Raw genomic sequence first — 17,913 nt, 5'->3', positions numbered from 1 at the left:
GGTTTCTGAAGCAGAATCCTTGGATTCCTTAAGAGCATCATCGAACAGCAGAGCCTATTCCACCAAATCTTAATGTCAGTAAGAGGCAAAATCATCTGAAAAATCACTTTGCTGCTCACTATAGAGTAAGCTAAGTGTTTATTATATGGAGAGTCATATTAGTGAATGAGTGAACCAGGTTGTGACTTCACACACAGCCAAAATATGACTACCAAACAAGCTGCAAGTAAATCTACATTTAACCATTGTATCTTAACTCTTCATATCACTTTATAATCAACCATTTTATGACTACACACGCACTCAGCTGTGGTAGAAACTAAAAGTTATTTTTAAACGACAGTTTGGTTAAAGAGATCTCCATTAGTACTTTGATCATGTAGCAATGTTGAAACATTAACAGGGTGCGTGATGTCTTGTGTGATGAGCCAGAAAGAGCAAATGACATTGCATCAAGAGCTGGCAGCGGGTGGAGTGGCAGCAAATTGCCTTACACAGAGAAGCTCACCCAGAGGTTGATCCTGGAGTGTTTGAACATACTGAGCCCCAAAAGTCACCTTTTGAATTAGTTTGTGTAAACAGGACAATAAGGTCCTGTTGATGCTGCTGTTTAGTTGCTGTTTGCCACTTTATATTCGTGTTTGCAATGCCACAGTATTCTTACAATCCCTGTGGACGACGTCTCTTTTTACTTTTCTCCTGAGGGAGGTCAGAGTGTCAGCTTTCCTGTTTGCATGTGTTTGAGTGTGTGTGTGCGTGCATGTGTCACTGCATCCTGATGGGTCTGTATTAAAGGGGATAAAGAGCTTTATTTTTTACCAGCGGGCACTTAAGGGAAGTGCTGGAGGCTTTGATCACCATAGTAACCATGACATAGACTGACTCATCTCCTTGACAGACCATAATAAGCACTCATCTGAAGAAGGGACTGAAGAGGTATTAGTCATGCAGTCTCATTAGTGCCATTACACTGTGTTTGTGTGCAAGTGTGTGTGTGTGTGCACATTAGTGTGGGCACATGTGTATATTATTGCGTTTATGTGACTGTGTGTGCCTATGCAATAACGCAAAATCGAGGAGCAGGGAGATGGAGGGATGATGTTATGAATGTTAACAGCCTGAACCCACTGAGCTCCCTCTGAGAGTGACTCATTGAAACTCATGTTTCAATCTTGATATTGTTCTCGCTTCCACTGGCAGGAAATTAAAACTCAAGTGACTTTCAGTTCTGCTATATTGGCACCCACAGATTTGTTCCCTGCTTGCATGGCTTCCTCTCTCCCTCCATCACACGTTCTTTTATTCTGTCATGCCTTTTTGGTTTCTCCCCTCTCCATACTTCCGACTGGTGTTGTTTAATTTCTTGTACGTGTCTCAACAACACATAGTTACACAAGCTTGAGATCTGCTTTATACAAGTTTAAACACCTATCAGTAACACCTGTTCAATTATTTTTTTTTGATTAATTGATTTGAGTCAAAGAATGTGTTTAAAATGTCAAAGAAATCCATCACAGTTTCCAAGAGCCCAATGTGACACCTTTTACTATCTTATTTTGTCCAAAAATAGTCCAAAACACAACAATACTCTTACAGACTGATCCATCCATTTTCATCCGCATATCTGGGGCTGGGTTGTGGGGGCAGCAGGCCAAGCAAAGCCCCCCAGACATCCCTCTCCCCAGCAACACTTTCCAGCTCCTCCTGGGGGACCCCAAGTCGTTCCCAGGCCAGATGAGATATGTAATCCCTCCAGCATGTTCTGGGTCTGCCCCAAGGCCTCCTACCAGTGGGACGTGCCTGTAACACCTCTATCGGGATGCGCCCAGGAGGCATCCTGATCAGATGCCCGAACCACCTCAACTGACCCCTTTCGACGCGAAGGAGCAGCAGCTCTACTCCGAGCTCCCTCCAGATGTCCGAGCTCCTTACCCTATCTCTAAGGCTGAGCCCAGCCATGCCACGGAGGAAACTCATTTCGGCCACTTTTACCCTCAATCTCATTCTTTCGGTCACTACCCATAGCTCGTGACCATAGGCAAGGGTTGGGACGTACAGGTCCAGAAAATCGAAAGCTTCACCTTCTGGCCCAGCTCCCTGTTCACCACGACGGTCCAGTGCAGCGCCCACATCTTACAGACTCCTCCTCCCAACTGAAAGTCTTTTCGGCTGCCAGTCTCTTGACAGGGCATGTCTGGATCTCATTCCAGCCAAGGACCAGCCATGGACAGTACAAGGTCCCAGCGGGGATCCACCATGGCCCTGCCTGCACTTTTGCCTGAAAAAATAACCTAATGAATTGTTTCAGCTCCAGCCTGTTTGCAGGTATCTGTGTGTGAGTATGCGCACCTTTACAGGTGTACAGTATGTGTATGAGCATAAGCACGCCTTCATCTGCACTTATCTTCTTTGTATTCTCTTCACAGTTCCTCACTCCCTACCACATAAAAAATCCCTTTCCTGAAACTGCAGCAGCCGTTTGAGCGTGATCAATCCTGTATTACCCATTTATGCAAATTTAAACTCGGAATAAATTACTGAAATTAATATAAGTGTAATAATAAAAGTAATTTATGAAACCGTTTGCTCCAGTCCTCAGTTCAGACAAGTTAAGTCATGTTCGAAGCTGTAAATACCTGATGAACATCTGTGACTAAACTGGCTTTCATTTCTACATTAACATGCTGTTTGAAGGCCATTAAACTCCTCATGTCGCTTATGTGACTTCAGCTGTTCAATCATGATTTAGCTCCACTTGATGGGAGAGAACATTTCGTAATAGTACGAACATCATTTGCTTTTTCTGCCTTTTTCTCACACATTGATCATCTGGAAAAAAAAGAACGCAAGAACAGCATTTCATTAAGTTAGAGGTGTGGGTGGAGCCACTCCATCACAGAGTGGGGTTGGCCACTCCGGCCCCGTGGTGTTAATGTTACATCCTTCACATTTAAATTAAGTCCTCTGGAGTGGCTTCACGGTCACTTACCTCAGCCATACACAGACACCTACACACAGCAGAGCCGAATGAAATGCTTTCACCTCATACATATGTACATGCCCACACAGGCATGCTATGTATATACACGCACCTAATATGTATGTCCACGCACACGCATGCACAGTCTGACTCTTACTGTTAACCACATGCTGCCATGACACTCTTTGCCCACACACACTTTATATATAGGCTCTGCCTGACTACGCTGAACCCACAAAAAATTGAGAGTTGGAAAGTTTCTCTTTGGTCGAAAACAGTCAGGTTTGGTTGAGCTGCAGCCACCAGGGACTTCCAAACATGTATCTTATACTGTTATCTTTCCACAACAAGATATGTCGCTCCAAGCAGATTATCTATCAGGATAATTTATTGTCTTTCACTGATTTCTTCTCTGGTTTTCACTTCAGCATCAATAATTATTGATTAGTTGCTGAAAATGAAGTTTGAGGACAAACAATCTAATTAATTAACCTCATACTGCTTTTTTTCAGCCACTAATATAAGAGTGTTATCTGAGAACACATTCAGTATACCAAGTCTTCATGAAGAGAGTAACTATCGATGCTATCTGTGACATTTATATAGATTGTCCCACAGCACTGACACTGGTTATTCAAACTGAAGCTACAGAGGCAGCTCTGGTGATCACTGAGCATTAAATCAACATACATATTCCTTTGAGACGCACATGTGAGCATCCTACAGGAGATGACCGAAATAAATATTGATGCAGTCATGATACTTGAATAAACCTCTCAATGACTGAGCTGATGAACGTGTTTGTGAGCATTTTATATGCACTGCCCAAATTACCTCTATTGTAATAAGAAACCAATTTCTGGCTTCCTTCATTTTGTTTTTTTCCGTCTTTTTTATATTCCTGACATTTGCTCATCGCCTTTTCATCTCTTCCATTTACTTGAATAGCGGGTCATTTGCAACAATTTGGAGATTTCATCTAGAGAGAACATTTTCCGTACCGAGAGGTGAAGAAAGAGAAATAAAAGGATGATGACGGAGGGGAATACACGAGGGTGAAGTGAGGAGGCCGGGAGGAGATGGGGAGAGAGAATGAAAGATGGCAGGGTAATTTCATTGTCTTGACCTGTATGTCTTCCGTTAAATGGGGCTGTTTCATAGCGGAGCTGTGTCACCCTGTCACAGATGCTGTCACTGTGACACTGAAAGAGATGGAGGAAGTAATGGCAGCTCTACGGTGCTCCGGTAATATTAAGCCTGAACCCTCCTAACTGTGGTAAATATTTGTGCACATTTTTCACCCCATTAGTATTATTTTGTTTATTCTTACATTGTTCGTCTTTTGGAGAACCAAACCTTAAGGGGTGGTGGTATCTAACAGTTGTGATTGAGATATTTGGTACCTCTAAAATTACACATGACCCTGACCTGTTCCCATTTGAATAGGTGTAGACATGCCACTTGGAGGAGGAAGTGAATATCACAGGAGCTGTCAAGGTGCTGTCTAGCAGCTTCCACTGACTAAGTTCAACATGTAGGGCAGAGACTCACAGACTGTTGAGTTCATTTAATGTGGGCGACAAAACTGGGAGTCTGTCCAGCTACTGGATGAAATACAACCAATGCAGACTGGAAATGTAAGGTGTGAAAAACGTTTCTTTCAGGCCTGAGCAACATCTAGGTTTAGTTTTCAATTCTTTTTGCATGATGATTGCTGCAATATTTATTCATTTATGTGTGATTGGATGATGCTGTGAGAAAATACTGAATGGATCCATGAGTATGATTTATGGATATCTCCTGATACAGGCTATTATAAAAACTGAAACCTCACTGTGAGGAACTCATTGAACTCACACAATTTTTAAATGACATTTAAATGATAAAATTAGTATTTATGTGGATTAGCTGCTTAATGTGGTAAAAATCTGTGCATCCCCAATATATTCTGCATTCATTTATTATACATTTGCTGTATATAGCTTTTATCAACATATTCCTTTCAGTCATGTGAAATTAAAAACCCAGGAGTGAAGAGATAAATCTAAAGCCTATATATTTCTTAAATCTTATGTTTATTTCATTTGGACCATCAGCTATGTTGAAGTTCCTGAATTAACATTTCAGTGACCACTTTTAATCCATTAATATTCAACATCCTGTTTGGTACACATATTTATGTACAGCCTGATTTAGTTATGATGTGTTTAGATTAACTGACCATAAGTTTTTGACCCCAGATCAAAATCCTGGTGAGCATAATGATGATTCGCCAGCATGGATGTTGGCATTGTACGTTTCTGCAAAACACAGATATGTAATATTTCTATGATATTATGTAGTGGATATGTTAAAAAAAAAGTAGGTCTTTCTATTTCAGAAACACTGTGAATGTGTGGTTCATGTTTAGGCACAAAAAACACATGATTATGGTTATGAAATGATCATGTTTTGGCTTAAAATACCCAGTTCTGGCAGCATAATCATGGTTGGAAATGCCACTGATGTCTCGCTAAAAATTACCCGTTTTGGTGGCACAATCAGAGCTATGTCACTTAAAATTTTTTTGACATGACATTATGACATATTATTTGGTATGCAACAATGTAAGGTATCCATAGTTTAGAAAACGTACAATGCCAACATTTTCTTCTGATGACTGGGCTGGTTTACCGTGTTAAGGTTTGTATTAAAGGTCCAATGTGTATATTGGCAATAAGTATGTTTTCTTTCATGTATAATGACCCAGAAAGTAACAACTGTTGTCTTCTCTTTACCTTAGAATAAGCCGTTTATTTATACATAAGGAGCTGGTCTATGTTTATGGAGATCGCCATATTGCACCGCCATGTTTCTACAGTAGCCCAGAACAGACAAATCAAACACTGGCTCTAGATAGGGCCGGTTGCATTTTTGCATTGGCCACCATAGTAAGAAGCCCAACTGCAATGACCAGTGGTGGAAACTGTTTTACTCAGTTTAAATCACCTGCTCAGCTTGTTTGGAGAGAAGGAGACCTTTGTTGATAATTCAGCTTCAACGTCTGGATCTTATGTTGTTGGAGAAAAAAGACCACACACTAGCATGTGTTGGACTAGCCGTCACAGCAACATGCCAGACTGTGTCAAAAATACATTGATTTGCAACATGAAACTGTTTGATTCAGTGTTTCGCCAGTTTTAATCCTGAACCTTAAAAACCTCCTGACTGTCTGGACCAGAAAAAGGTGAGCACACAATAGCATGTTGTGGGCGGGCCGACAGTATCCAAGATGCCAAGCAGTGTCGGAGATGCACTGATTTGTAACATAAACTGCTTAATTCAGTGTTTTTAGCTGTTTTAATCACCTGGTAGGGAGACCTCTGTGGATAATTCGGCTCCCGTTAAAAACCTCCTGAACAATGACCACTGACGGAATCTCAGCTGTGGGAAGTTTAGCTAGCTGCAATCTGCAATTCACTGCAAGACGCCACCAAGACGCCACACTTCACCTTTAAACTGTTGTAACTTTCTTATCATATAAAGATTGACTAAAAAGATGGAAAACACAAAGAGGTCAGTCATAGATTTTTTTAATAATGGTTTCAATAATGATTCAAAGGTACTTTTTAGTACACTTACACAATGATTTATCAACGGCAAAAAAATGAATCAAAAAGCAAAACCCTTTCTTTGTTTGTTAGTTTTTTCCCCACACCATATCCCATCTCCTGTCTGACTCCACAGCACTGCTGCATGGTGGTCACACTGACTGGAGGGTCTCAGAATTGTAGCATTACATCCCAAGTAAAAAAAAAAAACAACATGAAGAGAACCAAGTCATCGTGAAGAGCTGTAAGTTAGAGTTAATGAATGCCCTGTGACTTCTTTTGCTCCATGTAAAGAAGGCTACTCTCGCTCTTTCCTGGTGCTCAGTGTGTGGGCGTTTGACCGCGCTGAGTCAAACTACGGTGACTTTTAAAAATCCACCTGTTAATGCCAGAGTGCAGTGGTAGCACAGTGTGTCTGCAGAGAGGAGAAGTGCTCAACGAAAGATGTAATTCATGTGTTCCCTTACCCGACACAGTTACAAAATCACAGAGTTACTTCCTGGTATGTGGATATGCAGCAAACTGTAGCCGCCTCATGCTCGTCTAACTTCTGGTGCTCACGGTTTCTCTTTATGCACAAGCTTCTAGAGGTTTGTGGTTCTTCTTAGATCACATTTAATGCATCTGCACTCCCAGCCTTTCAATATTAATGTATTGAATATATATATATGAATATATTTATAGAGAGGTGTACCCACCTATGTTGTGCCACAGTTGGTGGTTTTTAGGAATTTTAAATAAATTGAATAAATAAATTGATTTATCTGCTAGTTTTTTAATCATACAATGTGTTTTTTTATTGCTCCAAAACAACTGAAAATAATAAAGCACATCCATATACAATGTATATGTGAACTTGCACAAAGCCCTTCCAAAAATCTCACCGCTCCTCATTCCTTGTGTCCTCCAATAAACAAAAACAACTCTGTATGATTATATTAAGAGCACAGGGAGCTTTCTGTTAACACTGCCCACTCTCTCCTCTCTTTACTGTTCCCAGCGGCCACAGATCAGCCCAGAGAGGTGCCTTCACAGGCATTGCCGAGGGCCAATTTGGAGTGAGGAGATAAAGATTCATTAATTGGGAGATGAGAAGAACTCTGTTTGGCCGCAACTGCTCGTGTTCTCGCTGCCAGGTCGTATGGGACACTCCAAAAAGCCTGTGAACGAGGCCCCAGTGTCAGTGACAAAACAATCCAGTTTGGATCCCAGAACAATCTGAAAGCACTTCATTTGGTGATCAAACCTTTCTGGGAGCGAGACATCTTACAAAGGCCGAACTAGTCTAAAGCTAATTTGTGGCTGAAAACAACGATCGAACATAAAATCTACCTAAAGTAGACGTCTACAACCCCTCCCCCACACCCACCTGTCATCAACCCCCACTAAAAAGCCACTTAGAAACATACTGTATTTCCAAATAGAGCCACACGCTATATTCTCACATTTCACAAAGCGGAGTGAAAATATTAAATACAGAATCAAACATCCAAATATAAAACCATCTTCCATGATCACACCAATAGAAAGCATCAAATTACATTCTACAGTTCTGAACATCAGAGGAAGAAAAGCAAAAAAACAAAACAACACGCTTTTAAAAAGTCATGTTCATTAAACTAATTCACTTACTATCAAATGTCCCCAAGGGTGGATAAACACAAGGCTTCCTTTAAAAAAAAAAAAAAAGAATTTAAACCATCTTTTTCTTTACACAAACAAGATGTTGGCTTTGTTAAACAGCTTCTGAAAAACATTTTTTAATTTGAAGCTTTCACCACATGTAGATGTAAATTCAGTTTAATCAAATTTCTGAAGTGTTTATCCACCCCTAGCAAAAAAAAAAAAAAAAAAAAAGCAATAGCACTTGAATTAAAAAAAAACATGAGAGAAAGTTGGCACTGAATGGTGGAGCTTATGTTAACGCTGCAATTCAATCTTAAATTTGCTGTTCTTTTTTTTTTTAAATAAATAAATATATAGCACACATTAATCGTGAATTTTCATTTCAGTAATGGTGTCTGGCCGCCTGGAGTGAATAAATACCTCTAAGTGAATACAGAAAAAATATATATCACATTCTACACACTCATTATAGGAAATTCAGCTCATTTCACTTCCCCTTAATTATGTTTATTGTAACTCATCACCATTTTCTTTTTATCTAAACGAAGCCCAAACTAGCCGCTCCAATGAGCCCGACTGAATTACGGTTTTGATAAACCCGGGTTGTAAAGAGATTGGAACACAACACAGTGCCTTCATTTATATGCAGATGAGCTGCCTTTGACGAGAATAAGTGAAATTTGTTCTCAGCTCTGATCATCCACCTCAGTGTTCCTGGAAAAAACAAACAAAAAACAACAACGTACATTTGCTTACAAGGTTGTAAAATGTCACAACAACTGAAGTCAGTAATTAAACGTGATCATCTTGATTATCTCAAGTGAGCAGTAGGCATGTAAACATCACTTCTAGGCAACATTCGTCTCCTTATTGATTTCTCTAACACTCTACTGAAAATAGAATCTCATCAGAATTTAAAGCAGGGGGTATTAATGGGATGTTGTTTGTGTTTGTGTCCACAGCAGTAATCCAAACAAGACGATCTATGGAGAATATAAAAAAGCACACAGCATAAAACCATGTTCTCTGACTCTCAAAGAAATCACCCGCATCGGTGTTTCTTTGATCCTCCGTCATGCCCTGCAAGGATTCCTCTGTGTTGTACGGTGTAATATCACAGCTCGGTTTGGTTTAATTCTCTTATAAATAGAAACATGAGTTTGTTTAACTAAATATATTTCACAAACCATCAATATACAATACTGTAAATTCTGCAACTTCTCTGTATTAAAAACAATAATGCCCCAAAGACACACACAGACCTGCTTAATGAGTTATTCCACTTCCTCATAAATCCTGAAGCCAAATAAAAGCAAACTCCTCTCTTACTTCTTATCAATATAACATAGAACCTTATTTCTTATACACAACTCCATGTCCTCTGTACTATATAACCTACACCAACTACCTAAGATCATTTTACTCTATAGGCTGAGGAAACAACTGCATATCAAAACACACATGCTCCTTACTCAAGTTATAAAAAGCAACATTCAAATCAGCAGCTTCGGACAAACTTACAAAAATATGCTAATGATTTTTAAGACATCTAGCTGACAGCCCCCCCGGCCACGAGCTTCATATAACCAACTGCAGCAAAAGTGGATTCATCCAAGGAAGAATGTGCCATTCTCAACAGTAGGGCTGGGTAACGCTCCGCAGGCTTTTCTTTTGCTCTTAAAGGTCCAGTGTGTAGGATTTAAGGGGATACACTGGCAGTAAGTATGTTATCTTTAGTGTATAATCACCTGAAAATTTTTCTGTTTTTGTTAACTTAGATTGAACTGTTTATATCTATATAAGAAGCAGATCGCCATCTAAGGAGATTGCCATGTTTCTACCGTAGCCTAGAATGGACAAACCAAACACTAGGATTGGGAAGGTTCTTGGTAATACCAATTTGGTTCAGTACTCCGTCTTGGACCAGGTTTTTTTTTTGAGACCCACCGGACCGCATACTTGGGCGGAACGTACGCGGAGCGGACTCCGCGGAGGTCCGCCCGGTAAAAGCGGATGTCCGCAAGCCCTGTGTGCGCAAAGCACGACCGCGCGGACTCCGCTCCGCGCACCAGTGTCAAAAGACTGCTCGGCATGTATTTTTCACATCGCGGGGATTTTTTTTTCACAGACATTTTTACAGGAAACTACAACGCGGAAGTGCGCTTGACTATGGAAGCCCGAATGCCTCCGGACATTCCTCGCGGAGTCCACTCCGCTTATAGTACGCCCGAGTCTGTGAGCACCTGTGTCTGCCTCTTCACCAAGCGCACAGCGAGCAGGAGAGAGAGGGGGGTGGGGCGGGGACTGAGCTAGGGGGTGCAAGTGCGCATGCGCCGAGGCCTCTACTGTAGCCTGGGGAGTCGATAATGGCGGACAATTTAGTCTCGAAGAGATCAAAGAATGCGCCACTATGGCAACACTTTGGCTTTGAGCCAGACGAAGGCGGCAACCCTTGTTTGCACTGACTGAGTAAGCTGCAAAATTTATTTGTAAGGGATAAAAGAAACAACGTGTCACTGTCACTCTGTTGTCCTAAGGTAGTTTTTTTATTTTAAATGAGTCAATTGCGCCCCCAAGTGGCGAAAATCCGGTATTACCGACTTGATGCGGTTTTTCACAAAAACCGAACCGTTTTTTTTTTTCCTCATACCTACCCAACCCTACCAAACACTGGCTCTAGACAGGGCCATTCATGTTTTTGCTTCGCTCATTGTAGTTAGCAGCACCTCCGCTACAAGCAATGTTTTTACAAGTGTTTTTAGTGGTTAAAATCAGTGGGTAGATAATGCAGATAATTTGACTGGGGCTAAAAACCTCCTGAATGTCAGGATCTTTTGTTATCAGAAAAAAAAAGGTGGAGCACACATTAGCATGCGCAGGGCTAGCAGCCTGTCTCCAACATGCCAAACAGTGTCGGAGAAACACAGATTTGTAATGTGAAACTGCGTTATTCAGTGTTTTTGTTTTGGAGAGAAGGAGACCCCTGCGGATAATTCCACTCCTGGTAAAAACCTCCTGAACGTCTGGATCAGACAAAAGTTGTGCTGGGCAAGCGGGCCATCTGCAATACGCCCGACCAACAGCAAAGGAGAAAGCCTGATTTGTAACATAAAACAGCTTTGTTCAGTGTCTTTACCATTTTTAATCTCCCAGGGCCTCATTTATAAACATTACATATGCACAATTCGAGGCCTGAAAGACATGTACGCCACCTCCCATGGAAAAGTTGTGATCTATAAAAACAGACTTGATTGGACAAACTCTGACCCTTGCTTACGAACATTCTGGAGATTGGCGATGCTGATGGTGAGGTGGAAGCCTGAATGTAGAAACTGCCAAATATTTTTTGCTGCATGCCATTTTTGGCTTTTGTCTGTACAAAGGTTTTTAGTAGGAATCCTACGCACTGTTTTATAAATGAGACCCCTGGTATGTTTTGGAGAGGAAGAGACCTCTGCGGATAATTTGGCCCTGAACAATGAACATTGAAGGAATTTTTACTGGGTAAAGTTTGAGCTGGTTGCAAACTGCAATCCTCACCACTAGATGCCACTAAATCCCCCTAAATCTTACACACTGTTCCTTTAAATATCCCATTTTTACAACATTGCATGAAGCTATTACTCTAAGGGGTGAGCATCATTAGGATTTTAACCACACTGCGTATAGATTTTTTGATTAGTGTGCAAAAAAAAGAAAACAATTGACAAATGTGAAGTGATTTACTGCTTGGCAAACAGAGGGAAGAGGGGCTGGCTGATCGTAGCCGAGAATTTCACAACCCAACCCTACTCATCACCTCTTTCAGTGTGGTTTAGGCCACATAAGCATCTTGCCATTTACTCATTTCATTAACACTGTTAAAAGGTAAGAAACAAAATGTAATGTCTACCAAATTACACTCATCAAGGTGTTCATCATGACACATTATTTATAATAATTCCACGAGAGTCTGTGAATGTGGGCTGTCAAAACAAACTTCTCCCAGCCTGCCCTGACAGTGTATTCAACCATATGTCTATGTGGTGTTTACACAGTAAACATAGTTCTGTTCTCTGTATCAAATCAAACAAATAGTCGTGCAGGGCAGCGGGAGAGGCTGCTGCCAGTCGAAGTTAAAACGCCCCTCTTCTGAAAAACCGTATCCCTCATCGGTACATCACCAATCTGCCTCCAGATGCTGATTTACGCAACATAAAACTAAATCATACTGCACACTGAAACTAAGGCTTGCTTGAAATACAGTTATAAATAACACTAGAGGGAACCATGTGGAACAGCTCCATGATGACGTATATATCTGGCTCTGAACCAGGACTGGTTTTATATTTTCATTCACAAAGTATAAAATAAATGACCTTGTGTCTTTTTTTTCCTCCCTCCGAACAGCAGATGAACACGTCTGGATTAAAAGTATTTTTGAGCACGGGGATTATCAATCCAATTCTTTAGAGTGCATTTTACGAAAATAAAAGCATTTTGGGTAGAAATCATCAGGAGATCATCTTCCCGGAGAGCATAAGATTTTACTCATCATCATCATGTTTTAGCTTGTATATGAGAGGAAATATCTATAACTGAGATCATCCCAGATTAATATGAGTGGTGGCTTTTTGTGATCCTTGAGGTAAGATGCAAAGCAATGGTTTTGGTGCAGAGAGCAAAATGTTCTGTCTGCAGCTCGACTTCTTTCATTTCCGTACAGGGATGATTACTATGCATTCTTCATGGGAAATGTTAGAAAGACAACAGAAGAGGCTGGATTCAAATGCAAGAGGGCCTGAAATCTTAATTTGTCAAAAAGCTACAGTGTATGACAGATTAATTTCTATCTCTGTGTGGTTCTGTGGGTTTATGTTGATCTTACCAGTCAATACCTGCATTATTTCTGCACACCAAATACACACGAGGCCATGATTCTCTGCTGCTTCAACCTCCAATTTCCTACCAAGCCTGCTCTTGCAACCAGTATTCTTTTAATGACTCCTTGATTTTAATAAAAGATGATGTCACAGCCCTTAAAGAGAATAAGACAGCAGTAGATTTAAGCACGGATCCTGTCTTTTTCTGCAGAGGTAGCACACAACTGTCGAGCCTCACCCAGGGGGGCTGATAACACGCAGCTGAAGTGCTGAAGCAAGCTCCTTGTTACTCTCTCAGCATGTTTTAAACACTGTCGGTGACAGCAGCACACAAAACAACTCCTCCCCGATAACATCTCAGCGATAGCACTGGTTCGTTTTCCGACAACAGGTCACGGCCTCGATTATTAAAATTAGATGAGGAGATGTGGAGGTAATGATGCACAGACAGCACTTTGAGACAGGAACCAATTATGTCAACAATTATGACCAACGGTTCTTGTTCGGTGCTTTTTCTGTGAACATTTTTAACCCTCTTATAAGCAAAAATCTCCGTGCAATTATTTCAGATGCTGAGTTGTAGAGACATACTGTAGCTACTTTGAGGACACAAGACCAGATTTGCATTGATTAACCAGTGCTTACAAAAACAGCAAAAAAAATATTAGCAACAATTATTGGCACACACAAAATCATCTCTTAATTATCTCACACGTCGGCTATGTCATCAGTGGACTGGACTCTGACCAAACCTTTAGATCAGAGACTGAACCAGGGATACACAGCAGAAACAGTGGAACAAGCCCCAGGTGAGAAGATAACACTGCAAAAATTAGGAGTCACACCTTCTTTGTTACTAGAAATTACGAAATGCATCCTTCTTATTACATTAAAAAAAAATGTCAGCTAATCTACCCGCCATCTTCCTTTCTTAATTGTCCACCACACGGTACAGGAGGATGAAAAAGAACAACAATCTAAAACATTGTTTATGATTTAAGAAACCCCTCAGATGTGCACCTTGTATACGTATGGATAATATTGCTTTAACACTGGAAAATGTGGAATATTTATATAGAAAATATCCAAAACAATAGAAACAGTTTTACATTTACATTTTTAAACATTTTTTTATGAAACCACTTATTTACCCACGAGCTAGTAAGCTAGACCCTCCCGGACCCCTTTGGCACAATAATCATATTAATATTAATTATTATATTGTTGAATTACAAGACATTTGAATAGGAATGGTCACTCACACATTCAGAGTAGTAACACAGTTTCTGTAGTCGTAACACATATTGGTACTGTATGATGTTATAACATAGTTCAAAAACATCTCTTTTTTTCATTTTTTTTTCACCTTTGTTGATATGTAAATAAATTCACTTTCATCTGAAACAAAACAGAACTGTCTTTGCATGCCCTTAGTATTTACAGAATCCCTTTGTCTGAGTTTGTTCTTGCTGGCTACTGTAGAGCAGAAATACAACACTCACAAGGAGAAATCAGATCTTAGACTGCATCTGCATCGGTCGGCAGATGAATGCATGTGCTGCAGGAAACATGGAGATCATGATGGACAATAATACACAGGCAACATTTTGAAGTACTGACTTTTGTTGCAATACCAACAGTCCAATTATCTTTAATTATGTCATATACTGATTCATGTCTTTGCTGCAGAGAACATTCCTCGTATAAAACATCTAAAAATGTTTGTGTTGTGTATCACAGCCTACTGACTCTTGTTTTTTTTTTTTGGCTTTGCTGAGTGTTTTCCTCCGCGGAGGGAGCTGTCACAAAGCCAGGGCCCCATTTCTCAAAAGCATCTTAGTGAATGCATTCATCGACACGTTTTAGATCCCAATCTGGGTGTTCATGAATTCTGTTTAAATGTGGGCACATGTAAGTAAAATATATTCCTTTTTAAGACATACACTTTCAACCCAAATCTTAAAGGGACAGTTCACCCCAAAATGAAACTACATATTCTTCCTCTTATCTGTAGTGCTATTTAGCAATCTAGATTATTCTGGTGTGAGTTGCCGAGTGTTGGAGGTATCGGCCATCTCCAATATGATGGAACTAGATGGCACTCAGCTTGTGGGGCTCAAAGTGCCAAAAAAAATAAATACATTTGGAAAACTCAGCAGCAATGTCTCTTTCCAGAAATCATGACCTGGTTATTCAAAATAATAACAATAATAATAATAATCCACAGACCTTGTTGTGAACAGTTTCATGTAGGAACTACTACTAACTATCTTTCCACCAAACTACACCCAGCTCCCAACTACAAAAGTTAGTGTCCATCTACTCATGGACGAGAGGCTAGTAATCATGACCACGTGAGATGTAAACATTTGGGTGCCAGGTAAGCTAGCAGTGGATGCACACTTCCTTCTGCGTAGTGATATGGCTGGTGGATGTAGTTTAGTGGAAAGAAAATAGTCCCCTACATGAAACTGCTCACAACAAGGTCTGTGGATTATCTTGGGTAACCAGCTCATGATTTCTGGCAAGAGACATTTTTTGGCTCTTTGAGCACCACAAGCCGAGTCCCATCTAATTCCATTATTTTCAAGAAAGGGCAAACATCTCTATGGCCGATATCTCCAACACTCAGAAACTCACATCAAAACTATCAGCACTGATAAATTGCACTACAGTAAAAGTAAAAATTTGTATTTTTTTAATATATATATTTATTTTACTTTTGGTTGACCTGTCCGTTTAAATTTGGCCAAATTAGATATTTTAGATTCTGCATTCTTATGTTAGTCAAGTTCTCACTCAGGTCTCACTCCGAAGTCGTCGAAAACGGGCACTTGGTCAGTGAATTCCAGTGTGAGACACCAATTAAAAAAAGCCGTCCTTTCGTGTCGGCATGATCAGCTGCTGTTAATGTTTAACATTGCCCGGCAGCATCAGGGGGAAACGCGATGGGACAAAAACGAAAGTTAAGGCTGTGGAAGTCCAAGTAGGATGGACAGGAGGGGTGGTGAAAGGGCTCCAACAACCATTGACTTTCACCCGGAAAGATTATAAAGCCAAACCCTGGTCTTCGTTCCAAAACCCAACCACGTGCGAGTGTTTGCAAAACACTGTTTGGAAAAAAAAGGTCAATTTACGACATAGTGCGTTTATTTTGAAAGAGACTGTATGCAAACAATACATTTCCTGTGAAAATGGAAGTGTATTTTGAAAACAGGCGATGCATGTAACAGGCAGAAGATGACACGGCACCCCAGAACATCATCAATTAATGCACCCAGGGTACCTTGCACGCCATATCTTGACACGGAAAGTCCATGACCAAACGTACGCCACCTACACAGACGTCACATCTCATGTTAATATCACATGATCTACCACTGCTGCCGAATACTTTTTAGAGAAAAAGTGATTATGACTTGGATTGCATTCACTCGCAACATTTTTCCCAGTACAGGAAGTACAGGATTTGGGATTATTCTCAAGAGGCCAGACCTCACTTTAAAGGAACAGACTAACATTTTGGCAATTCACTGCTTTGCTTTCTTGCTGAGACAGACGGGAAGATCGATAGCACTCTCATGTCTGTCCATGAACCTCTTTTGTTATTCTGCCCTCCTTCTTCTAAAAAGAGAGGAGAGGTTCAGAAAGGTCTTTCCACTTGTGCAACAGATGACCCTCTGATCAACCAATCTGTGCCCACAAACATTAGAGATGATTGTGATTCCAATTAGTCCTAATCAAAGCACTGTCTGTGATGAACAGAGTGACACTTGTGTCCCGCTGACACATTGTGCAAAGAAAATGTCATGATTGGGATCCTGCTGAGCCTCACGTTATGCTTTGTCAAATGTCACACACCAACAGTAAGCTCTGAGGTCAGGTTTCTGCCAATTATCCACCTGAACAAGATTCAATGACTAAGATGTTAATGGTGAAACAAGGCCTGGTCTTGTCAATCCCTCCTCTCCCTCTTTCTCGTGTCACAGACAGAGAGGTACAAAAGGTTTGGTCCCAACTGCTTCAGGAATCATGTAGAAAATATACATTCAAACTTCTGAAGAAAACAAACTGGAAGAGTAGAAAATACCGAAACACTGGCAGGATAAAAGAAAGCAGCGAGAGAAAGAGGGACTGAGGAAAAGAAAGCGATGCGGAGGGAACAGATTGGAGAGCTGAACGAATAAAAAGATGCGTTTGTGAGAAGGTTCTTCAGAGTAACATACAGTCTGGTATGTTAACGCAATGCACTTTTGTCAGAAGCATGTTGGATTTTGTCACCAAAGAAAAATCCATAACCTCTCATATATTTACAGTGTTTTTCCCTTACATTGTATCTGTGTGTGCTCATGCCTAAGTGTTTGTATGTGTGTGTGTGTGTGTGTGTGTGTGTGTGTGTGTGTATCAGCAAATGTACTATATGCGCCCTTGATAGCCTCTGTTAGTCCGCACAGGCTTTAGGAGTCTTACCTCATCAATACCCTTGGCTGTCTTGTTGGCATTTCATCTCACTGACTAAGATACGCCAAAACATACTCATGCACACACACACACACACACACCCACCCACACAAACACAAACACACTGACACTCACAATCTCTAATTAGTTGATAGCCATGATACCTTAAGGCCACTACCCAAATCTAAATGATACGTAGCTCTAGACCTTCGAGAATGATTTCTGACTTCACAGACAAAACACTGCAAAGTCATAGTGGCCCTTTTTGCAGCTCGTCACGTCCCACTTGTGAGAAACTGCACTAAGAAAATAGAAGCTTCTTATACTTGCATCTCACTGCAAACATGTAAACACAACAGCAGACAGCAGACTGTCGCAGCTTGGTGCCTTCACC

This window comes from Epinephelus moara, chromosome 2 (genome assembly GCF_006386435.1).
Source record: "Epinephelus moara isolate mb chromosome 2, YSFRI_EMoa_1.0, whole genome shotgun sequence".
NCBI lineage: Eukaryota > Metazoa > Chordata > Actinopteri > Perciformes > Serranidae > Epinephelus > Epinephelus moara.
This window is presented reverse-complemented; position numbering follows the sequence as displayed.